General features: G+C 44.4%; 1 protein-coding gene and 1 non-coding gene across 4 annotated transcripts in view; both read left to right on the top strand.

Moving 5' to 3' along the window:
• Window positions 1-24749, top strand: part of CAMK1D (calcium/calmodulin dependent protein kinase ID) — a 456788-nt gene that overhangs the window by 108771 nt on the left and 323268 nt on the right. The window lies entirely within an intron of this gene.
• Window positions 24416-24540, top strand: LOC112296435 (U6atac minor spliceosomal RNA). Its single transcript, XR_002973892.1, has one exon. It is a non-coding gene; the product is annotated as a U6atac minor spliceosomal RNA (small nuclear RNA).

The raw sequence follows: 24749 nt of genomic DNA, 5'->3' as shown, positions 1-24749 counted from the left end.
CTCCCAACTGTCCTGGGTGCTCTGCCAGAAAGGAGACTCATCATGGGTGTGTCCAAGTGGCCTGTTGGTGGGCTCCCTAAAAACCTTCCAGATGCCGAAAGCTGCCGAGGCCCGTGGTCTTCCGGTTGGTGTAATGTTGAGTCTCTGGGGTCAGGATGCTTGGGTCTGAGTCCCATCCCAGTTTAGTGCTGAGACTTTGGACCAGTTGCTCAAACTCTTGAAGCCTTTGTTTCTTAATCTGTGAAATGGGGATGGAAACAGAATCTGTCTCATCAGATAGTCGTAGAAAGAATTTAGCCCAGTGCTTGGTATATTATGATTTCGAAAAATAGTAACTATTTGATTGCCTAAACATGGGGTGATAGGCCACGACCTTCTGAGTTTTCTTTCATTGTGTGTGTGTGTGTGTGTGTGTGTGTGTGTGTGAGAGAGAGAGAGAGAGAGAGAGAGAGAGAGAGAGAGAGAGAGAGAGAGGAAATAGCGGTCACTTTATGGACTGTGGGAGATATTTGAACAGAATCTCAATGTCATGTCTTTGAAGAAAGCCAGGAATCAGGAATTTGGGGGTGCCACTGTGCCAGAGAAAACAGTTTCCAGAGAGAGAAAACAGAGACGAGACACCTTGCAGAGCAGGAGGTGGCAACAGGTTGTTTGGGATGGTGTTCAGCCAGGGGGATTGCTGAGTGGTTACACAGGAGGTGGTCCTGGGCTGAGGGAGCACAGGGGAGGAGGCAGGTGCCTGACTGTGGGCTGGGGAAGGTGGGCAGGGATGTTGGCCTGGGACCCCGGGTGAAGCCATGGTGAACTGCAAGCCTCCTTTAGAAATGAGGTGTGGGGAGGCCCACAGCTGGCCACTCCGGGTGTGTGAGTGATGGGTGTGGGGCACTCAGAGATCTCTGATGTAGTGGCCCCACTCTAACATTTGAATCAAATGGACACTGGCTGTATTTTCTTTCAAAGAAAGCCTCTTGCTGTCAACTGGGCACTCCATGCTCACTGACAGATAGCCAGCTGAGCAAGAATGAATAACCATCCCCAGGGTGTCAGAGTAGAATAAATTGCTTGGTAACCAAAGTAATGTTTAGACCAGTCCTTGTCCAGAGGGAGCTGCCAGTCCAGGAGGTCAGATGAGGCAGATGTTGTGTCATCAGAAGAAACCTCTGATTACAGTGTTGGAATGCCGCAGGGAGGATGGAAGGTGGGCCAGCTGTTGACAGATTAGAGATGATGGACTTGCCTCATTACCGACTCATCGTAATTATTATCGTTCTCATTGGCGAAATTGCATTTCTCTAAGTTGGTGTCATACTTACTATATGTAACTTCACATTTGAGTTTTTTCCCAGCATTATATCTGGAGTAATTGACCATGAATTAGGTAATTGTTTGTACAAATTCTTTTTAATGGCATTGAATGGGTACACCTTACTTTACTCACCCTCCTGTTGTTCCACATTGGGCCTATTTCTTTTTTTTGTAAAAACTATTATAAATAGCATATGCGAGGAACATTCTTACACATTAATCTCTCTTCACAATCCTGATTATTTTCTTTATCCTCCAGGTTTTGATAGTTTTTCAGCTTTATGAGGTATAATTGGTAACGTCCTCAGATAAAGTATACATACACATTGTGATTTGATATAGGTATACAGTGTATTATAGAAGGATTCCTTCCATCTAGTTAATGAACATGACCATCACCTCACATATTTATCTTCCTCTTTTTTTGGTGAGAACATTCAAGTTTTACTCTTTTAGCAAATTTCAATTATATAATACAGTATTGTCAACTGTAGTTACCAAGTTTTACATTAGATCCTCGGAACGTACTCATCTCATAGCTGAAAGTCTGTCTCCTTTGACCATCCTCCCCTCGTTGCCCCAACCCCTGGTGACTACTTTCCTTCCGTTTCTCAGCTTGCTTCTTTTTTAGTCCACATAAGTGATGCCGTGCAGCATTTGTCATTTTCTGTCTGAGTTATTTCACTTAACATAAGGCCCTTAAGGTCCATCTGTGTTGTTGCAAACAGAAAGATTTCCTTCTTTCTCGTGGCAGAATAATATGACATTGTGTACACATGTATGTATGTATGTATATATGTTATATATAGCGTGTGTGCATGTACTATATATATGGCAACTATATATGTGTGTATATATGTACAGTATATACACAATGCGCACCCCCCCCCTTTTCTTTGTCCTTTCATATGTTGACGGACACTCAGGCTGTTCCCGCGTCTCGGCTGTTGTGAATAACGCTGCAGTGAACGAGGGTGGTGTGAGAGAGTCTGAGAAGGGGAATTAAGCTAAATGAAATATATTGTTTTAAGGGCTTACCTTACGTTTTTTAAAAAAGTAAGTCTGTGACAAAATTGAGAAACATAAGCACAGTAAGGAGAGGTTGCTAACCTGGGGCCACTTGCTGGAGGGTCCAAGAATAGAACAGGGTTCTCCTGACACCCGCTGACTTTGGGCAGGAACATTTTCCAAACTGCTGTGAAAAATGGGAAAGTCTCCTAGATAACCAGAGCCAAGTCCTGCTTCCTGACTTTTCCACAGCTTTTATTAACAACATGCAGGGCACACATTAGAAATGAATCAAACCCCTGGTTTTCCTGAGGCATAAAGCACTCTGTGCAAGTAGCCGGCTCCCCACTGGGCCTCAGCGGATTCTGCATGGAGCCAGAAAGTGATTCAGCCTCAGCTTAAAAGACAAAACTCACACGTACACCTAAAAGCAAAAAGAGTTCCCATTATTTCCAGGTTGCAGAAAATAGTAATATTGAAAAGCTGCCTTTTCAGCTTTTTAGGGTTTCCTTTTATGTACTGGCTTTTTAAAAGGAAGGTTTTCTTGGGTAAATAAGCTGTTGCCACCAGAGGGCTTTCATTTGGAGCCTGACTCTGGGTAGGCCCTGTTTCCATGGTGACGTCAGCAACTATATTGAGTTTTAAAATTTTTTAATAAGCAACGAAGGATTGGATATAACCCCCTTTTTCCAGCTTTCCTGAAAAATCACATCTATACAGCTTTTAAAAATATGACACTTTTGTGATAGAGGTAGTAGAAGCGTGATATATTTTAAATATTTTATGTTGATAGCCCACTTCAAATGAACAATTCTTTTTATCATTTTAAAAATTATAACATTTGTTTTCCTAACTCCAACAAGGCTTTATTGGCAAGGGGTTTTCTGGATCGGTATGATTTTGAGGTAACTGAGGCTTACTTGTTTAATTAATTCTTAGTCTGTTTGGGACTTTTTGGTGGAAATTTTAGTCAAATAGATTCCCTTCTTGAGTTGTCTAGAAAAACACCACATCCCAGACTGCTTGGAGTTTGTGGTAATTTCTGACAGCCTCTGTCTTGCACAGCACTTGCATGTCATCTGGAAGATGGAAGGTAGGGGAAAACCAAGCGCGCAACACCGGGACCGCGGCAGCCAGTGCAAAGCCACTGACCTGCCTGCGAGGGACTCCACTGTCTTCCTGCAAAGCAGTGTCTCGTGCCTGTTCTCCCATCCCCTCAGGGCTGTCATCTTTACCCTGGGCTCACGTTGGTATCTGCGACAACTGAGGAGTCTGGCTGCTCTGGACATTGGACAAGGAAGAAGGAGGTGCCGACAGGCTCCTTAAATGTCACTGCAGTGTCTGCTCTATGAATTTGCCTCTCACCTTCACCTGAAAAAAAGAAACATATTGCTTTCCCTCAGGCCTAGAGAAGTCCCTCTTACTGGTTGGAACTGTCCACTCAGGGCCCTGTAAACTTTATTATAGAATCTCCAGCCTGGTACCTCTTAGGAGGCAGGAAGCCCTGAACGGCATCACGGTTTCCGTGAACCCAAGCCAGACTACCAGCCTTTGTGGGTAAGGAATTCTAATAAGTCCAGGCAGGTATCGGCTGTAGGTGTTTGTACCTGGTCTCCTTCCCACTTTCACATCCAAGCGTAGGAAGCACTTTCAAGCTTGAATCACCCTGGGCTTTGCTCTGTGAGCTTAGGGAGAGGAGTAAAATCCAATTAATAAAGCACCAAGCCTATACTACTCATTCCGAAGGTCAAAGCTGTGTGGGCAGAGCAGCGTCCACTGTACTTTTCATCAGGATCGCAGGGAGCTTAAAACTTGGTGTTCCCGGCTTTCAGCATGACCCAGTAGAATCAGTACAACCAAACTCTTGCCTTGGGTTTCAGTTTGATTTGGGCTGTGTTTCTCTGTCCATTGTTTATACTGGGCGACTTTGCCTGGGTTCTTTCTGATGGTTCCCGATCATGGCCTGGTGGTTTTATTTTATGCCCTTGAGACCAGGAATTCAGGAATGACTTTTCATGAATATTTCTTAGTTACACCATATAAAAATTTTCTCCTTGATTCACCTACTAACAGATACCAAGGGGCAAGTAGATGTGTTGATGATGGATCTTTAGTCAGGATGTTTTAGTTGTGTATAAAAGGAGGAGAGAATGGAATCTTTTCTTTCTCTGGCTTTTCTTGATTCTCAGTATGTGCTGGTAATGACTTACACAATGATCAAAAATAACTCCCCAGCTCTTCTTGGAGGGGCCCCACATCTATGAGCATTACCACATCATAACAGGTATGACGAGGGGACGCGATTCGCTGGATGAAAGTAATTGCTGTCATTCAAGCCCCAGCATGCCATTGGAGCACTCAGCCTACACGGAAGGGAAGCTGGGAGCTTCCGTCCCCCACCCACCAAACAGAAAACCTTACAGATAAATAGAAATCGAATATAGCATTCTGACATACTTTGCCAGTCTGAGCTTTCTTTAGGAAATATATGGGTAGCGATTTTTGTAAAAATGTTTACAGTATTATTTCTTTCTTTGAGGGGGTTGCTTGTGTGCATGGAGCCTGTGTTTGTATCTAGAAAGCAAGGATGCAGAGTAGTGGAGGAAGGAGGGAGGTATTTATCTTCCTTCCCTGTACTTCTCGACACTTGAGGTTTCCTCTTGGACTGTCCATGGACGTCATCTAGTGTTAACAGAGTGACCACTTTACTGTATCAGTAAGGGAGGGCCCTTCAGTCCTACTCCGTGACAAATGAATTCTGTTATCTCTGGTGACCGAGTGAAATGCAGAGAAGTACCCAGTATAGGACACCTCTGTTTGGAAGTGTCAGTGGCAGAAATTCAGTCTTGCTCTAACCAGTCAGATGGAAGCCAGCTTGAAGTGATAGCTGGAATGTTTCAGATTCGGAGGCAAGAAACATTTCCCTTCAGGTTTGTTCAGATGGCCAGGAATGTTTTATCCTGGCTAACTTGGTTATTTTAGGGTTTGGTTTCTGTGGAACTGAAATCAACAGAAAGACCCCGAATGGTGTGTATTTGAATCGAGGGAGGCCATTTGCTCATGCTTGGGTTTATGACATACGCATCTACTCAGGTGCATCCTGTACCGTCCTGCTCAAAGTCTCGATGAGCCTTGTTCAGTGCCCCCCAGCCCCTGTCAGAGTGCACCTGCCAAGGCCAAACATCTTTCCTGATTTGCCTCTTTGTCCCCTCACTTCTCCATTCCCTGCAGCCTGTACACCTCATCCCCCCATGGAGACTTCTTTCTTCAAGGTCACGGCCACCTGTCCCAAGGGCACTTTCATTATCCCATGAGTGCTGCTAAGTTCCGAGTCCCCGTTTCCAGGCCAGGCCTCCTTCCCCAGTTCCTATATCCAGGAGCCCCTGGATGCCCCTAATAATCAAGCCCAGCGAGTGAACTCTCCTTCACCATCCCCACCCCCACCCTTGTCCTCCATCTCCCAAGGGCCCCACAGCCTCTTCTACTTGCCCATCCAGACATTTAGTTAAGATTTGGGCTCCTTCCTCAACCTCTAATCTCTCCCCCACATCTGAAATTTCAATTTCAGTCTCTTGAATTTATCTGTGAACAGTGACCCCCCCACCCCCACACTCCCATAACATGAGCCTGGGCCATGTCTTTTCCTGAATGTCTCTAACAACATCTTTTCTGCTCTCTTGTTCAGTTTTGGCCTCTCTCCAGCTTTATTGTCCAGGAAGGGGCCAAAGTGAGTATCCCGAAGGACAGATCTGAGCGTGTTACTGCTCTGCTTAACCCCCAGCAGGGACTTCTCACTGCCCATGCCGTGTAAACTGCCTCACATGTCAGATGAGTGGAGTGACCGTATGTCGGAATGTCTGGGATAGACCCGGTTTATGTCTTTTTTACCAGTGCAAAGTGTCACTCTGAACATGTCCAGGTCTGGATGATAAACTGTGTGATTTCTTCACTTACAAGGCTCTTCACGAGGTGCCACCCACACCCCAGCTCCTCCCCTCCACTGTCCCTGTCATGTTCTGCATTTCTTAGGGCTGTGTCGTGTTTTCTCTGCCACCTCCAGGCTTTACACATGTGGGTCCCTCTGCCTTGCATCTGACCCACTGTCTCATCTCTTGGGCTGGCTCTTGCATGTCCCCTCGGCCTCTGCTTAGATTTCATTTCATCTGGGAAACCTTCTCTGCTCTCTCGTCTGCACTAGACAAGATGCCCCTCCTGATGCTCCCCAGTACCTGCACCGAGCTCTGAGTCCCACCCGCTGCCTTGGATTTAATTGTATGTGCTTATCTCACTTCTCAAAACCAGATTCTCATCTCTTGAGGACAAGACTGTATCTTGGTCACTGCCTAGTGCCTGTCAATATCAGCAAATATCAACCCACATATATTAAATGAATGAATAAATGAGCAATATAAAAGTAGAATTACTCCCAAATAGGAAAATGTGTCAGTCATTTTAATTCATATATGATGACAGGAAGACTTTAAAATTCTGCACTGGGAACATTTTTGAATGTGTTGTTGGAAGAGTGGGGAATAGAGACTGAAAATTCTCACCCTGCTATTAAATAATTCAGGCTCACTAATTGTACTGGAGAGTAGGCTGTGCCAGGTATATGTCACCTCAGCTCTCTAGCTAACTGTAGCCGACCCTGGCATTATTTTACAATTTCCTCTTTAGCTCACTGCTCATGCTAAGCCATTATTTTGAGCACTGCAATGATTCCTCTTTAATGAGACTTTTTTGAGCTTTGGAATAGTCAGGCCAGATGTGGAGTCAACCACTTCCTGTGACGCCAGGAAGGCACATCCTCCTGCCTATTCGGCTGCTGTGTTTTCCCTGCCGAGGGTTTCGAAGGCAACTGGGTGTGTCAGGGCACCTATAGTGTTTCAGGTGGGGTCCTGGCAGGAAAGGGAACTCGCTGCAGATGGTTCTAATGAAGAGACTTTAATAAGGGGCTCATGACAAAAGTATGGGTAGGGCAAATGGAATCTACAGTAGCTATTAGGAAGCCCAAGACGAATGCCACTCCTTGGCAAAGGGACAGCGGGAGGAGCCCCATGCTCCCTGGAGATGGGTGCCAGAGCGAATGGCGGTTGTGGGATACGGCCATTGCTGGAACCCTGGAATGAAGCATGGAGGGACAGGTCTCTCTCCTCTTGCCCTCTGCTCTTTCGATGGTGCCCCTCCCCCACCCTCATGAAGCCAGAGGGCCAGGGAGCTGGGTTGGCCTCCGGGAGAGAGAGCAGACACAGGAGGGTGGGACATGGATCTGGGAGGACAGAGAGTAAACAGTCCCTGGCCTGTCCTTCCCCTGGCCATCTTGGAGGCAGAAATGATGTTTCCCTTCATTTGGTTTCATGCATTTTACTCCCAGAAATGTCCCAGGGCCAGATACACTTTTCTAGCTTTACCAAGCTTACTGTTTCTTGACAGAAAAGTGCTGGATCCTTGCTGGCTCCTTGAGCCTGCTCACCTGGGCTGTCAGTTTATGAATGACTGAGAGATCTGAGATGACTGGAAGTAATGCTTGTTAAAGACTCCTACCTCCAATTCTTTCTCATCAAAGTTTTTCTTCTTATCCCACTTTCAAAACTCTGCCTCATCTCATTTCTCAAAGGTGTGTACTTCTCTCACATTCTGCTACCACCACCCTAGCCCGAGACCCCACCTCCCTGTCCTGGGCAGGTACAGGAGCTTTCCAGTGTTTCCTCCCTTCACTGTGTCCCTCCTCAATCTGGCCTCTCATGGGAGCCAGTACAGTCATGGGAAACAGTGGTCAGATCAAGGCATGGCCTGTTCCCACCACGTGCAGAACATAACCCAGTTTCCTCACCTTGGTGGAGAGGCCAGATATGGTGGGGCCCCTGTCTGCTTCTCCACACTCACTCTCGTCCTCGCAGTCTCGCCCCCTCACTGCCCCTTCAGCCGCACTGGCCTCTGCTGGACTCCTCCAGCTTCCGAGCCCTGTCCCCTCTCCTTGTACCTGCTCTTTTTTCTTTTCTAACTCTTCCTCCTCCTCCCCCTGTCCTTCGCCTTTTGCCTAACTGGCTTCTTCTCATACTTCAGCCCACAGTTTGAATGTTACCTCAGAGCATCCTTTCCTGCATGTCAGAATGGCCTTTCCCAGCCACATTGTCTCTCCCGTGTCACCTGTGACTCTACATGTCCACCTCGCTGTGCCTGGCACTTAGCACAGGGGCTGGTAAACAGTCAGCAGAAAGGTCAGATCTGAGGAGGGTGTGACAGAGACCACAGGTGCATGTGGAAGACAAGGGCAGAGGAAGCTGCGCCTGCAGCTGGGTTGCCCCTGAGATGTCACTTCCGATACCTCCCTGGACTGTGCACGTATGACTGTGTGCCTTCATTTCATTTCATTTACTTGTTGGTTTCCAGTGGGCCACGTGGGCCCAGGGAACGCAGCTCTTAGAACAACAGTTCACCTCCCCCAGCGTGGGGGCACTTAGGTGGCCATCAGCCACCCACTCCTTTTATCTCCCACATTCTCTCCTGCTTGCATTCTCTTGTTTTTTATTTATTTATTTTTGAGCCTTCTGACTTCCTTGCCTCATATTAATTGCCACACATAACGATGAAGACACATGCACACCCCTGCTCTCTCTTGCCGTTCTCTCCTGGACAGAAGCTAACAGCCAGGATAATCATTGAAAACCCTTATCACTTCAGATCCTGCTCTTTGGGCATTTGTGAACATTTGGATGGGATTAAGTTGATGTTGACCTTTGTTCTTGCCATGAAGGGAGGGATGGCTCAGCAAAGCTGCGTGATGAAGATGTACCTGAGGGAAGCCATTGGCTCTCTGAGAACAGAGTGTTGGGGGCACTACCCCTGTTCACAGGGGGTCCCATATCAGTGCTACAATGAAAAGGGATCAATGTGCTGGGAATATCCAGAGCTTGCACCAGTGAAATCTGCCTTTACCCCAAGTTCTTTGAATTAATTACATGACTTTCTGCTCGTCCTGTTGTGGCCACATGCTGCCTGTCATCTGAGAATGAGTCAGTACATTGTTGTGTTGCAAATGAAGAAACCAAGGCCCAGGAGCTGCCCACACTGTGAGGACCGCACACCTCCCTAGGGGCAGAGCTGAGCCGGAATCCATGTGTCTCGAGTGTTGGATCACACTGTTGCTTCTCTTTCAGTTTTGGAGCTTTTCTGTCTAAATGTGATTAAGAGTTTCTAAATGCTTCCATTGGGTTTTGAATAACAAATCAGGAGATTTGCCTCATTTTCTTATTTTTCAAAATTTATGCTTCTTCCACTTTGTTCTTATTGCCTTGTTATCATAGCAGAGAAAGGAAAACAAATTAAAACAATAAACCAAAAATGTTATAAGCAGTTTTCTGGGAATGTTAATCGTTAACATGCATCTCACCTCTGTGTGTGCTGCTTGGAGCCTAGAGCTGGTCTTTCCCTGGTTACCGAGGGCACAAGTGGATGCCAAGACCAGTTCTTAGTTCATTCTTCCCAAAGGTGAAGCGGGGTCAGTGGCTACAGGGAGTCAGGGCACGCGACTGTGTCTGGGGGAATCTGGGACTATGACTATCCAGTCACTGAGATGAGAGGGGACAGAAATGGGGATCAAGAGACGGAGTGCTGTATGGGACCCTAAGGGAATCAGTTAATCACATACACATAGTCACATGCCAAGAGGTGATAAGTGGCCCCCACTTCCCCAAGGAATACTTTGCTTAAAAGATTCACCAGCCCCTGAGAAAAACCACTGTGACCCTTGAGAACGCCAGCCTGAGTTAGGAGGAGGGCGGAATGAGTGCGTCTGACTCCAGGGGCGGATGTGGAGGCACCCGCATGCTTCATAGGCCTTTCATCTTGCCCGTGAGACCGTGTCTGACTTTTCTTCTTTTCTACTTCCCTGAAGGGATTGCCTAGGAAAGCTAGGAGTGATAGCTATTACCTGTTCCTTCTATATTGCGTTTTAGGTTTACAACTTCCTCCATTCCACTGAGGATTTGAAGCTGTTCTCTGCCACCTCTTTCTGTTCCTTAACCATGGTTTTCCTTTCAGCCATATGTTGGGGTCTTGGGAGGTAGGTCACACCAGGGAAAAGGCAATTGAGAAGCCTCAGCTGCATCTTCTTGAGCAGAGCTACCTATGGTGACTCAGGGTCTGGCACTAGTCATCAGGAAGGAGAATTTGAGGTAAATCGGAGGGATAGTGGTTTCTAGATTCCGCAGGCTTTTGGGAATAGTGGGAAGTGCTTCTTCCAGAGACTGAGAGCAATTTTTCACTTTTGGTGATGGTGAGAGAGAGTGAGCAGGGGCTATTTGGCTCCCAGGGGTGGACTGGAACTTGCCCATGTTTGTAGAGAGACAGCCCCAGGGAATTTTCACAGTCCCTTGAGGTGTGACTCTGAAGTTCTCTTCCATCCATCCTCCTTGACTGCAGGCAGTTCTGTGAGTGATTCCAGGCTCAGTCATCTGCTGTCTGTGTTTGTGCATCTCTAGCAGGTCCAAGTGGGGGCTGCGTTCAGGTTTGAAGCCTTTTACTTTTCCTCTAAAATGGAAAAGAATGAATGAATGAGTGAGTGAATGAATGAGTGAATGAATGGGTGAATGGTGTCAGGGTACCAGTACCACCTCTGCTGTTGGAGATGTCAGGGTTGCTCACTCCCTGAGGCTCCCCAGTATCCAGCTTCATGGCTTCCTTGTCTCTCATGTGCTGCTCTTGTTGGGGCCATGCTTAGCATCCCTTGAAGTCCAGATCTCAGCCAGATGCTCCCAATGGAGACACCTTAGTGACAGGAACTTCTGCACAGCAAGGGAAGAAGACCCTTGGGGAGAGTCTTGTACAAAGTCCACAGAATTCACTATAAGTGCGCTGTAGTGATGTCACTGTACTTGAACTGTCTCCCTAGGTAACTGAAAAGAACCAAGGCTGTGCCCAGATACATTCTGGGCCTGGGGGCAAGTGGGACATGGGCTGTGTTGTATCACCATGGAAAAACTGACAGACCACACACCAGGTACTAGCTCAGATTTCATTTCAACCAGCCTCAGAATTACCCTTTTAATGCTACTCTTCTCTTAGAGACTAGAGGGCACGGAGATCCCTGGTCTCCAGCTGAACCATTTTCTTCAGCTCAGCTACGTTTGTGCCTCACACCTTCCTGGAGGTTTGTGGATCATTCTCATCACTGCCCGGTGCCCTGTGCAGACCACAGGATTTAATTACTGCTGATTAATATTTTCCCTTCCACCCTCATTTCCTGCTTGAGGTGCACAGTATTTTTTTTCCTTTTCCAGATTGGTGGGTTTGATTTTTTAAGAAAGATTTTATTTTTTTACTTTTAAAGAGAGGGGAAGGGAAGGGGATAGAAAAGGAGAGAAACATCAATCGGTGAGAGATACATTGATTGGTTGCCTCTCAAATGCCCTCAACTAGGGACCTGGCCCACAACCCAGGCATGTGCCCTGACTGGGAATTGAACTGGCGACCTTTTGGTTCACAGGCTGGTACTCAATCCACTGAGCCACACCAGCCAGGACAAGTTCAGAGGATTTTTGCAGTAATGTGTTGTGGTTAATTTTATGTGTCAACATGGCTGGGCTACAGGATGTCCAGATCACTGGTAAAATGTTATTTCTGGGTGTACCTGTGAGGGTGTTTCTGGAAGAGATTAGATTTGACTGGTAGACTGAGTAAAACGGGTTGTCCTCCCCAGTGTGGGTGGGCATCATGCAATCTGCCGAGGGTCTGGATAGAACAGAAAGAATGAGGAAGGTGCATTCACTGTCTCTTCTTGAGCTGGGACATCCGTCTTCTCCTGCCGTCCAACATTGCAGATCCTTGTTCTTGGGCTTTCGGATTCTTGGACTTACATCATCAGCTCCCCAGGTTCTCAGGCCTTTGCACTCTGACTGAGTCACACTGTGGACTTTCCTGATTCCCCAGTTTGCAGACAGCAAATTGTGGGGCTTCTTTGTCTCCTTTAGCATGTGAGCCAATTGCTATGATAAATCTCCTCTTATATATGTCTCTACATAGCTCCTGTTGGTCTCTGGAGAGCCCAGAACACCTACGTGCTTGCAGCTCTCCTTGACATCTTGTAGCTCTGTGTCTTTGGGATGCTACAAGTTGGTCAAGATTCTAAACCTTTGTTTAGAATCTCAGTGTAAATGGGAAAGGACTAACTGTGCTATTAGGCAAGAATTTCAGGCTCCCATGCTGCCTCTTGTCCAAACTTAGTTGGCCCTATAAATGCTTCTTCTGCAGTGTGAACGGTCCCTCTGAGTTTGAAATGTCATTACTGACTTAGTTCAGTGGGATGAGAAATGTACCATTCCTTGTCTACAAGGTGAAGGGTTGGCTCATGAGGATCTATATATGCTATCATAGCTTAGTAGGTCAGTCCCAGAATAAGTGTGAAGCCTCCCTCCATATGTTTGAGAAATCCCCAAGAGCACCAGCAGGTTTGAAGATCTGCTAGGGCTTGCACATAGTCATACTCATGGCTAAGATTTATTGCAGTGAGAGGGCACAGAGCAAAACCAGCAAAAGGAAGAGATGCATGGGGCAAAGTCCAGGCGCAAGCTTCTAAGAGTCCGGTCCTGCTGAAGTCACTTAATTCTCCCAGCAACAAGTTGTGACAACATGTGTGAAATGGTGTCTACCAGAAAAGCTTGTTAGACACTCAGCAGCCAGGGTTTTTATTGGGGCTGACCATGTAGACACACTTTGCCTGGCATGAACCAAAATTTCGGAAGGAAAGCAGAACCTTTTGCCCATTGTGGAGGCCTTCCTATGCAGGGTATATTTTTTCCCCCTCAGCTTGAGCAGAACAAATGAGATGCTTATGGTTGTCCACTACAGGGCAGCTGGCACCATGAATTTTAGTGACTTTTCCTTAAGTCTTTGGGGTCTGACCTGGGTTTGGAGCATTCTTCTCATAATGTATTTCCAAAGGCCTAGGGTAATATTGAGTGTTTTTGTATGTGCCAATAGAGAAAAACTCCCCCACTTCTCTACTGCTTTCTTTCCTTACATAACCAGCCCTAAAATTGTTTTCTTCCAAACACACATGCACACACACAAAGTCTGCCAGAGTGTTTCCCAAATTATAGTTGTCTGTGTTGTGGTCTACGCTCTAGAGAGTACGGGGTCTGGATGCGGACACACTTCTTGACTTGTGACTTCTGACAAACTGCACTACCTTTCTGACCCTCATCTGCAAAGTGGGAGTATCCGTCAGGATTTGGGGTTTTCCGATGATGTGTGCGAATGGTCTGGCGCTGAGCCCAGATCAAGGGTGCCCAGTGCGTGGCCACTGTGGCAATGATCAGGGACCGGGGCAGGCTGGAGCCAGCCAAAACTGTGACGTAGGCTGGGGTCCTGACTTACATATTCTAGGCTGTTCTTCTCATGAGCTGTGAGCCCCCCTTCCTGGGATGACAGCATCTTTCAAGGTGATTGCTTGAAAGTCCAAGAATTTATAGACCTATATGATCAAAATATCCATCCACTATGGAAAAGTTAAAAAATTTCTTGTGATATTTTCAAACCTATAGTCAGAGTTCTCCAAAGAGACAGAACCAATAGCAGATAGATAGATGGATAGATAGACAGACAGATAGACAGATAGAGATTTATTATAAGGACCTGGCTCATGTCATTATGGAGGCCGAGAAGTCCGACGGTCTGTGTCGGCAGGGTGGAGACTCAGGAGAGCCAGTTCCATAATTCTCCAGTGTGAGGGCAGGAGAAGCTCGTATCCCGGCCCGGCAGGCAGGCAAAGAGGGTGAATTCCCCCTTATCTTGATTTTTGTTCTGTGTAGGCAGAATCTACACTGACTGCATAAACACTGAGCCACTCTTTTTCAGTTAGGTCATGGGAACTCTCCCAAAATCCACATTGTCAGTTGACAGCTGAGGGCCAGCCTTGTCAGCAGGCCTTGGAAGGCTAGAGTCAGGCCTGCTGTGATAACTTTACTGCAGACCCCGCTCTGTGCCAAGCTTATCGTAAAGTGATTCTGGGGCTGAAGTCATTCTCTCTTTACCCTGAGCATCTGTCTCCCTCCCCTTCATCTTGGACCAGTGATCACAGATCTGCCTTGGAAAAGAACCCTAATTCTGCATTGCTCTTGGGGTCTTTTGTCCACCTCTGGGACTCTCCATCACATCAGGTAAATGTCCTTGTTTGTCCTCTGCCTGATGGAATTATGTACAAGGCTGTTGTCCTCTCAGAATTGGAAGGATGAAAAGGTACAGCTCCCAGGACATTAATTCAGTTCCTTTCTTAAATGCCACATTTAGCTTCTAAGAAAACCCGGTTTGTAAGCACAGATTATTCCATCAGTCGAAGTTCCTGGGCATGTCTTCTTCGAGTGGTCACCTTCCTGTTTATGGGGACCCATTCTCCATCCATTTCATTGGGAATGAAATGTCCAAACCGGACATTAAGAGGTGTAATAAAATTTGCCTACTACACCTGACCTCTTTCAGAGGGATAATGGGTCTACATTTTGGGTGTTGTGCTGAGGATTGTTAACTTTGAGATTGAAAATTCTCACCGCAGCTTCTGAAGTTTGAGGCATCGCGGTAGAGATGCTACAGGTTCATCCTCCATGGCATAGCAGGAGCCCACCTTGTTCCTTCCTGCCTTGTCCCAACATACCACACAGTTCTGACTTTAGTTGAAGAATAAAGAAATTTGCCTCTGGACACTGAACATGAACCACAACCTTGAACAGCACTGTATTACTTTCATTTTTTAGAAAGACATTTGGATTTTGTTTTTCCATGGAATTTTCCCGAGAACTCAGCCTTCTGGTGCGGGATTCTTTCCCATATCTTTCTCCAGTTATTAACATGGAGCCATGCCTCACTCATGTGTGAGAGACTGTGGTCTGCTCAGGACAGACGTCAGCCACTCTTGTCTGTGTCGGCCACGAGCTATTGTGCCAAGTCCCAATGCCTGGCTGTCTGGGGACTATTGTTCTGTGTACCACAGGGGGAAATTATTTTTCTTTTCCACAACTCATTTTTTAGTTATTATGACAGGTGCTTTCTGTGGGTAAAAAGACTGCATGTGTCTCAGAGACCAGAATGGTTGTTTGTTGTGGTTTAATATTTATTGAAAGCACTCACCTAGGGGGGGCATTTATTGAATGGAGGCCAGGCAGCGAGAGCCACATGTTTAAAAAATTATTCTGTGAATGTCCATCCCTTTAGATTTTCAGTAAGTTTTATCACAACTCAGTGAGCTGCAGAGACTAAATTGATGAAGTTGAAATGGTATGCATTTTGCTTGCCTGCATTTGACTTCTTGGTTGTGATGACTGACAGCTGTGGCTTTTCTCTAAATCTTCATCCCTCCCCTTCCATTAGCATCCCTATGGTGAACATCTGTTCCATGAACAGGCTGCACACCTGCACTACGGAACTGTTTACCCTTGAACCTAAGGGTCTGGAGTCCTGAGAGGGGTGAGGACTTCCTTGGTTGCCTCTGCTGTGTCTTTGATACCAGACAGACTGAAGAGGTTTTTGTTCCTCTCAATAAAATGAGAAAGCATTTGGTGGCCTGACTTGTCTTCCTATCTAGCAGAAACTTCTCTTTAAATATGGTGGAAACCAGAGACCAGGCTCCCCTGGCCTGGGGTTCATTCCTCCCAACTACTTATAAAAGAGGCCTTTAAATTATGTAGTAATTATGAAATAGTAAATCTGTTGCTAATTTTTATTTTTCTGCCATTCCTGTTATATTTTAGTCCTCTGGATACATTTTTTTTTGTTTTGCTTTATTTAATTTGCTGTAACAAAAGCCAAGCTCCTTTTTTTCCTCTCAGTCTAAACTTAACTTTTCTTTATGTATTTTACTCAAAGAGGGCAACTAAATCCCCCCAGAACCCAAGAAGACCTTGGTAATAGTTTCAGTAAAATCTCCAGAACATAGAATGGATTGGAGATTGTATAAAATGAATTTTCTTGCACAAAAAAGTGAAAAAAAAGGGAAATTTGCAATTTATTTTTGAAGTTATGAAAGAGAATCATTTGATGATAAAAAATGCATTAGTAGTTAGTAGCCCTGGCTGGTGTGGCTCAGTGGATTGAGTGCTGGCCTGTGAACCAAAGGGTCGCTGGTTCAATTCCCAGTCAGGGCACATGCCTGGGGTGCAGGCTAGGTCCCAAGTGGGGGATGTGTGAGAGGCAACCACACAATGATGTTTTTCTCCCTCTCTTTCTCCCTCCCTTCCCCTCTCTCTAAAAATAAATAAATAAATAAAATCTTTCAAAAAATGCATCAGTAATAATTTTTCAGGTATTTTTAATGAATTAAAATGCACCAAAACTCAATAAAATTTAACCATAGGCTCAAAGAATTATTAAAGTAGTCTTTATTAGTACTTTGCTTTTCTTAAAACTTTGATTTCTCTTAAATATTATACAAAAATGGAATGGCATTCTACTAACATCTGCTTTCAGATAGATCTGCGAAGCCCTTCCATTGACATTCAGTGTTTTCAGGTTTACCCCAAACCTTGACCATTTGCAATTCGCATAAGTCTAAAGTCTTCATAATAGGGCTCTTTTAGGTGGTGAAAGGTTGTATGTGGAATGGCTTTTAGCCACTGTAGAGCATTTTGGGAAACACAAAAACCTGCTTCCTCCATTTCATTTGTAAGGACAAGCATGTGAGCAGGGACCACTCTTGGAAATGTCCCATGGCGGTACAGGTCAGACAAGACTCTGAGAACAGCAGGCATTTCTTGGCCTCCTTCCTATCTTATCTTTTCTTCTTATCTCCTTTGCTCTTTCTACTTCTTCTCCCTCACTGTTTCTTTCTTGTTTAATATTTCCCTTAGGTTTTGGGCCTTTTTCTTTTACTCTCTTTATACATTAGCTCATAGCAGTTGAGAAAACAGTGACACCCCTCTCAGACAGATCTGTTTTGTTAAGGGCTCTGGAAGACAGATCCAAAGAAATTAACCTTTAATAGTGATAATTTTGGCTTGAGTAGGAAGGATGTTTATGAGCAGAAAGTGTTCTCAGAGACCGTCTGTTTCTGACATTTATAGAACAGAGATGATGGATGCCCACTGTACATTGGACACTGTGGTCAAATGTACAAATGGATACGTGATGTTGCTTGCATTTCGGGGACACTTTCATGGCAGAGGAGGGGACAAACAAGCATAGAAATTAGGAGTTACCATATAATACTGTAATTGCCTTCCCGAGGCCTGAACCGCGTGTTGTGCTCATGCGTCAGACGTGAGAATGGCCAGGGAAGCCTCCATTCTTCTGGTCTCTCAGACTTTGAAGAGGGGAAAATGCTAACTGAGTTAATGTCAGAGTTCTGAATAAAACCACCTTGGAACTGTTTAAATACTGCAAGCTGGAGTTTAGTTAGCCTTAGCTTTGGTTCTGCCATGTTTGTTTTGGCGTCTTTGGCAGGAAGGATGGGTGTTGGACTCTTGTTACTTGCCTGACTTCTATGTTAACTTTGCCATTACTGACTATGAGATGTCTAGCACCAAAATATGGGCAAGAAAGGGAAGTCACGCCTGGGTGGCAGAGCAAACAGACTTTCCTTTAGGTATTCAAAGTATCATCATCTAGTAATGTTAACGCACATTTTTAGACAGGAGTCTGTCTCCTGGTCTTTTCAGGACTTGCCTTTAGCCATTATAATCATGGCATTCGCACTGTCTGCAGTCATAACAAGGAAAAAAAAGTCTTCACTTTTTAATGTAAAAGTCATATACCATGCCTTAACAACTGCAGAAAATTATATCACTAATTTATTTTTGTTCTTAGTGTAACTTTTAATTGCCTTCCTTATTTTCGTGCCTGACTGTTGTTTTCTGGGACAAAGTTAACAATGTTTTGAAAGGCAGTTCAGAGGTGAACGAATAATACAGTCATAATAGCAGATATAGGCATGTTGTTGGCATTTGGTGAATGTCAAATGCTAATTTTAACAATAATAAATTTTCAGGAGGAACGAGAAGTTCCCAGCTAGTAAAAGGAAGGTATTCTGTGTGAGAGACCCCTGTTCCTTATGGATACCACTGTTAATTTCTGTTGCAGCTAGAATGGGACACATGGCCTCTTTGCTTTAATGATTACTGTCACCATTCAGCCTTCTAATATTTGAGAATGCTCAGATTTTTCAGGTAGAAAAAGCCATGATACATACCCTCTCTCTTGTTGTAATCTAGGCCCTTTGCAGCCACCTCCATACCAGTGATCACCAAACCCATAGGAGTTAGAACCAGTTGTTCTAGTTGTTGATCTGATCTGATTTCAGTGTCCCCTTCCCCCACTGCCTTCAGATGCTATATATGCTGTACCTTGATGTGGCTTTGACTTCCTTTGAGAATTCTGTGACATCTTCTAAGATTACACGAGACCTGGTTAACTTATTCATGTTGGGAATAATTGGGCTCAATGGAGGGAAGGGATTCTGGAACAGGATTGGAGATTATTCCAGTAGGCCGTTTCCCCAATTTATCCTAAGATACCTCTTCATCTCTTTCAGGATCAGTTGTTTTGATCTGATCTTTTTGGTCTTAGATATTATTTTAGCATTGAAGTTACAACTTTAAAGAAGTAATTTAATTATAAAGATTCATGCAAAGCCATTGTCAGTATTGGTGGAAGTAGTGTAAGATTGGTTACATCCTCCTTTATTTCTGGTGTGTGTGAAGACTTCCGCTGCAGAAAGTTGACTTTCCTTAAGAGTCCTTAGAGGGAAAGGTTGGCAGCTTTCCATCCCATCAGGACCAGAGGCTCAATGGGCAGCCTCTAGAGGAGAGTTTGCAGAACTGCCTGGATGTCTCACCAGGTTTATTTGGAGAAGAGCATTAAGCAGCACTTGAATGATTTGAATTTTCCATGTAAAAAACAAAGTGAAAGATTTTTCTGACGTCGGACATCTTGTTTTGGCCTATGGGACAGAAGTTATTTTTCTCTTAACCTTATTTTAAAAAAATATTTTTCAATTACAGTTGATGTACAATATTATTAGTTTCAAGTGTATGACACAGTGATTCGACATTTATGTACCTTTACATCATTTATGTACACCCTACATCTAGGACCCATCTGACACTATACATAGTTATTACAATATTATTGACTGTATTTCCTATGCTGCATTTCACATCCCCATGACTATTTTTATAACTGGAAATTTGTACTTTTTAATCTTTTACCTTACTTTTTTTTTTTGCACTGCTTTTAAAGAGAGCAATTACCTCTGGAATGTTTCTCCCAGTGAAAAACATTAGGTGTGACCATCTGGAAATGGGGTGTGGTCATAAGGAGAACAAATGGCAGAGTCATCCAACATGCTGACTCTGTTCTGCAGGGGTCTGTGGTCTTGGCACATTTCTTAAGCTCTCAGTGCCCTGGTTACTTCATCTATGTGATGGAGACAATAATCTCACTGGATGTGTTGATGATTAATTGAGATCATTCTTGTAAAACATTGGAATAATCCCTAATACACGGTAAGCAGTTCATAGTTATTGTTGTATGATTCTGTTAGGTCATTTTATTATGTAATGAATGATTCTAGTTTCTTAGTACACGGATGAGGTCTTAGGAAGTCTTAGGCACTTGGAACAAAAGTCTACTCAGGCTATTGTTGAGTAAATATTTGGCCATTACTTGGTCATTCGGATTAGAGAAGAAGGCCTGTCTAGCAATCTATTCTTTCATCAAAGTCCAGTTTGTCACACTCACTTGGAACATGCAGAGCCCCTTCCATGCAGAGTAGACAGGGCCCAAATGGCCCTCCCATCAGTAACCAGCCGTGTATGCCTTGGCCAGGCCTGCCATTTGTTCATTTGTTCATTTACCCCCCTCCATTTGTAAAATAGTGTTAAAATATTTTAGAGTAAAATAGCATTATTCACAATAACCACGATATAGAAACACGCTCAGTGTCCATTAATAGATGAGTGGATAAAGAAGACGTGGTCTGCATCCACAGTGGAATTTCATCCAACTGGGGGAAAGAAGGAAGTCCTGCCATTTGTGATAACATGGGTGAATCTTGAGGGCATTATGCTAAGCAAGGTAAGTTAGTTCAAGAAAGACAAATACCGCATGGTGTCACTTATGTGTAGAATCTAAAAACCCCAAACTTGTAGAAACAGAGAGTAGAGTGGCGGTGCCCAAGGGCTGGGGGGATTGGAGCGGCGATGCTCAAAGGGCACAAACTTCCAGTGATAAGATGAGTAGGTTCAGGGGGTGTAATGCACAGTGTGGTGGTTGTGGTTAACAATACAGTTTTAGATACTAGAAAGTTGCTAAGAGAGTAGATCTTGTATGTTCTCATTACGAAAAAGAAATGGTAATTATGTGGTATGATGGAGGTATTAGCTAATACTACGGTAGTAATTATATAACTATTAAATTAACACATGGTACACCTTCAACTTAAAAAAAATGTTATATGTCAATTATTTCTTATTTTTAAAAAAGATTGGCATTCTACTCCTAATAGTACTTAGTATAGGTATCTACTCCCCTCATCCCTCCAAAAGAGGAAAGAAAGAAGGAAAGGAAGAAAGAAGTTTCCCTATATAACCATAACAGCATTATCATAACTAACACAATTAATAATAATTTTAAATTTCCTCTAATATCCCATTCATATTCAGGTTTCCTGGGTCTGGCCGGGTCATGCACTGAACTTACTTTATGTTGCTGTAGTCACTTCATTGCAGAAATAACTACTGTATTTTTTGGACTACGAGATGCACTTCCCCCCAATTTGGAAGGAAAATGGGGGTGCATCTTATAGTCAGAATGTAGCTTACCTGGCTTGCTTGGGGGAAGGGGTGGCGGTGGAGCGGGGTTTTTCCCATTTTCCTCCTCTAAAACCTAGGTGCGTCTTATGGTCCAGTGTGCCTTATAATCTGAAAAATATGGTGAACCATCTCTGAGGCTCGTGGAAGCATGAAAGTTTTATGTCTACAACCTGTAGGAAGTGCTGCTCTGATTGTGTTCATTTATCTCTTGTTCTTGGAAAAAGAGAATTCAAAGATTATAGACACAAACTGTGGCTCTATAGCAAGATGAAACAGAAATTTGGAAATTGTTGATTTGGTTCATGGAACCAATCCAGACAGGCTGGAGGTGCCTCCCAGTGGGCTTGTCTTGTGGGTTGGTCAGCCCTGGCATTAGCACGGGAGAGATAAACCATACTCTTGCCAGAGAGACAGAGACAGTAAATGAGTTTTAGGCCCAAAAGGTTTTGGGCTCACATTTTATAGACTCCACAAATTTCGTGATACTAGTTAGAGTTAAACACAAGGACTTTGACAGTCCCTTTCATTATTTATTTATTTATTTAGTTAGTTAGTTATTTGAGACTCTGGTTTTTTATTCAAAGATACTAAATGCTGGATCTCAGGTTACCTGTCTAAGAAAACGTTCATTGTTTCAGAACGAAGGAACGGGAAGGTCATGCACGGACTGCGTAGGGCCTCCGGCCCAGAGGTCGCGGTGATTGGCGCATTCTCTACACGAAGTAGGTGCTTCATGAAGTCTTTCCCCAGCGTCTTGGCCTTCCCAACCTGCCCGCTTGTTATGTGTGTGAAGAAGGAGGCCCTTTCCCACCTGATCTCTGAACCGGTTGGGAAGTAGGGCTGAGGGGTCAGGCAGGTGGAGACCAAAATATGAACTTTATTCCTGATAAAAGCTAAATCAGAGGACTGTGGTATTCGACAAAGAGGACTTCCTAATTCTGCACCTCTGAGTTAGACAGTGCTGTTCCACTGTGGGCGTCCTCTCTTGGTGGATGGCATAGGGAAAAGAAGCAGTAGATAGGCTTCCAGAAGATTCTCAAGAGAAGGGAGAGAGAAGAGGCTGAGTTTTCACCCCTCCTAGTCAGCCAGATAAGTCCCTCTTCCTGCCCTGCCCCTGCCCATGGAAGGGAGGAGGAGAGGGGTAGTGGACACGTGGAGGTGTGGCCACGGAGAAAAGGAGATCAGGAGTGTAGAACGACTCCCCCCTGCCCCCCTTACAGTTACCTTTCTCTTGGGGCATGGTATTCCCCAGTGTCATGGGGATCCTGTGGTCTCCTCTGTCTTAGCTTCACAGACTCGTTTATTTAGAGGGGTAAGGGAAATGGGGTAAGTTCTGAGAGTATTAGTATTCCATAAATATTGTCATTTATATGATACACAGTCCTTGAATAGATAAATCCTTAAAAAAAGGATTAGCTATTCTCCCACAGCCTCACTCCCAGGATAAATGGGGACAAGCTGCAGAGCAAATTCAGCAGCCAACATTTATTAAACAAATGTGTAGCAGTAATCAGGCAAAGTCCAGGCCATGTTCTGTTCTGACACCTGAAGCCCCGGCTCTGTGCCTCTTTGGTGCTCTACCACTTGGGACGAGTGCTTTGCTTGAGGCAAATTTGCCAATGTTCCAAAAGCAGAATTCCGTCACCGTTATGATAGGTGTCAGATAGCCAGAACTGCAAACCAATGGCTGGATATTTTTCAGAATCCAGTCTCAGGTACAAGCCTTACCGGATGGGTTCTTAGACCTGTCCATTCAAGGATAGGGAGTATCTGAAATGCTTTACCACATTCTTAACACTTAGCAGGCTAATTATTAACCAATGCCTAATTTCACCAAGGCAGGGAAAACATTTCTGACAATCATTCTGATAGCTGGCAGAGTATCTGGCATGACTCAAGCATAGATAAAAGTATTTCTAGCTCCAGCTGCTGGTGTAATGACTTCTTGGTTAGGCCGCTAGCTGACCAGCTCAGGATGTTGAGAGGTAACTTACATAGAGTAAAATTCACAAGTCTCAACATTTTTTAACTCATGGAATCACTACGTAGATCAAGCTGTACTACCTTTCCAGTACCCTAGAACAGCGGTCCCCAACCTTTTTGGCACCAGGGGCCGGTTTCATGGAAGACTGGGGTTGGGGGCCGTGGACAGGAGGCAGCACTCAGGCGAGCTGTGCTTGCAGTCCAGTTTCCAACAGGTCATGGACGGTCCTGGTCCACGGCCCGGGGGTTGGGGACCTCTGTCCTAGAAGGTTCCCTGGTACTTTCCAGGTCAAAACACCCCCTACCAAAGGTAATCACTATTCTGGCCTTACTAATTACCACAGATTAGTTTTCCTTGGTTTGCATTTAGTTAAATGGAATCATATATTTTGTGACATTCTTTCATGTTGTTGCATATAGAAGTTGTTCATTTTTTCACACTGCTTTGTAGTATTTTTTTACATGAAATTTAGATATCCATTCTAGATGGACTTTTGATTATTTCCGTTTGGGGCTATTATGAATGAAGCAGCTAGAAACATTGCTGTGCATGGCTTTGGTGGGTGGAGTGTGTTACTGATTAGGGTAACTAGTCCTAGAACTGAAGTTCGCATTCACTGTCACATGGAGAATACCACATTGTCTGTGTGAAATGGTTTTTAAAGTAAATTGAAGGGGTTATGTAAAACCATATTAGACAAAGGAATTGAATTCAGTTTTGTATGACTTATATTTAGCAAATCTGTGCTGGTACAAAGGCAGCTTATTGCTTTTGTGCTCCTTCACTATAACAGATATTCTAAGCCAGAGGGTCAATTTTCTGAAAACCACGATTCCCGTGTGAAAGTATGTTTTTTCTTCATGCCTTCTCCAGAAGGGGTAGGAAGCCCCTACCCCTTCTATTAATTTTTATTAATTCTGAAAATAGACATCATTTTGTAATTTCAGATTCTCACTGTGAAAAAAGTCATGAATTAATAAAAGCTCTGAGAATATAAACTAGTTTTGTGGGAGGGGGCCCTTAATTAGAATGAGTAAGGTTTTAAAATATTCATTTATATATTTCTTTTCATGCCACTTTGAGTATTGTGATTAAAAAATATATTTGCTGCTGATTTAGAATCCCTGAATACCCTTATAAAAATATCATTCCACCCATAGAAACCAGGCGATCAGGGCTTTTTTCAAGGGCCTGTTTCCCTGTGACAGGCTGCTCCCCGGAAAATCGGTCAGCCGCGAGCTTTGATGAATAGAAGTAGATTAGGGAAGCTGAACTCTGACCCCACTGGGGATGTTGTATTGATGTAGATTTTAAAGAGTCTGTGTTTTATGAAAGTGAAGAATTAGGTTAGCACTTCTCTTGACTAGAAAGGAAAGGATTCTAGTGACACCAGACACATACATTTAAGGTATCATCGTCTCTTTAGAGCACCTACCAGTACTTTTTAACAACCGTACAGGAGGGGAATCTGGCAGAGTGAAGCAACATTACAGGTTCAGCAGTTCTGCTCTGGGGCATCTTTCCTGTACGTGCGATGCAGCGACATTTGTTCAAAGTTACCACTGGAGCTTTGTGTGCAGCACCGGAACACCCAAGCCAGCAAGTGTCCCTCTGCCAGTGGGGGGTTGTGGAAGGTGGCGTGTCCAGTGGGATGC

Source organism: Desmodus rotundus, chromosome 4, assembly GCF_022682495.2.
Source record: "Desmodus rotundus isolate HL8 chromosome 4, HLdesRot8A.1, whole genome shotgun sequence".
In the NCBI taxonomy this organism is placed as follows: domain Eukaryota; kingdom Metazoa; phylum Chordata; class Mammalia; order Chiroptera; family Phyllostomidae; genus Desmodus; species Desmodus rotundus.
The sequence above is the reverse complement of the archived record's forward strand: the minus strand, read 5'-3'. Positions and strand labels throughout refer to the sequence as shown.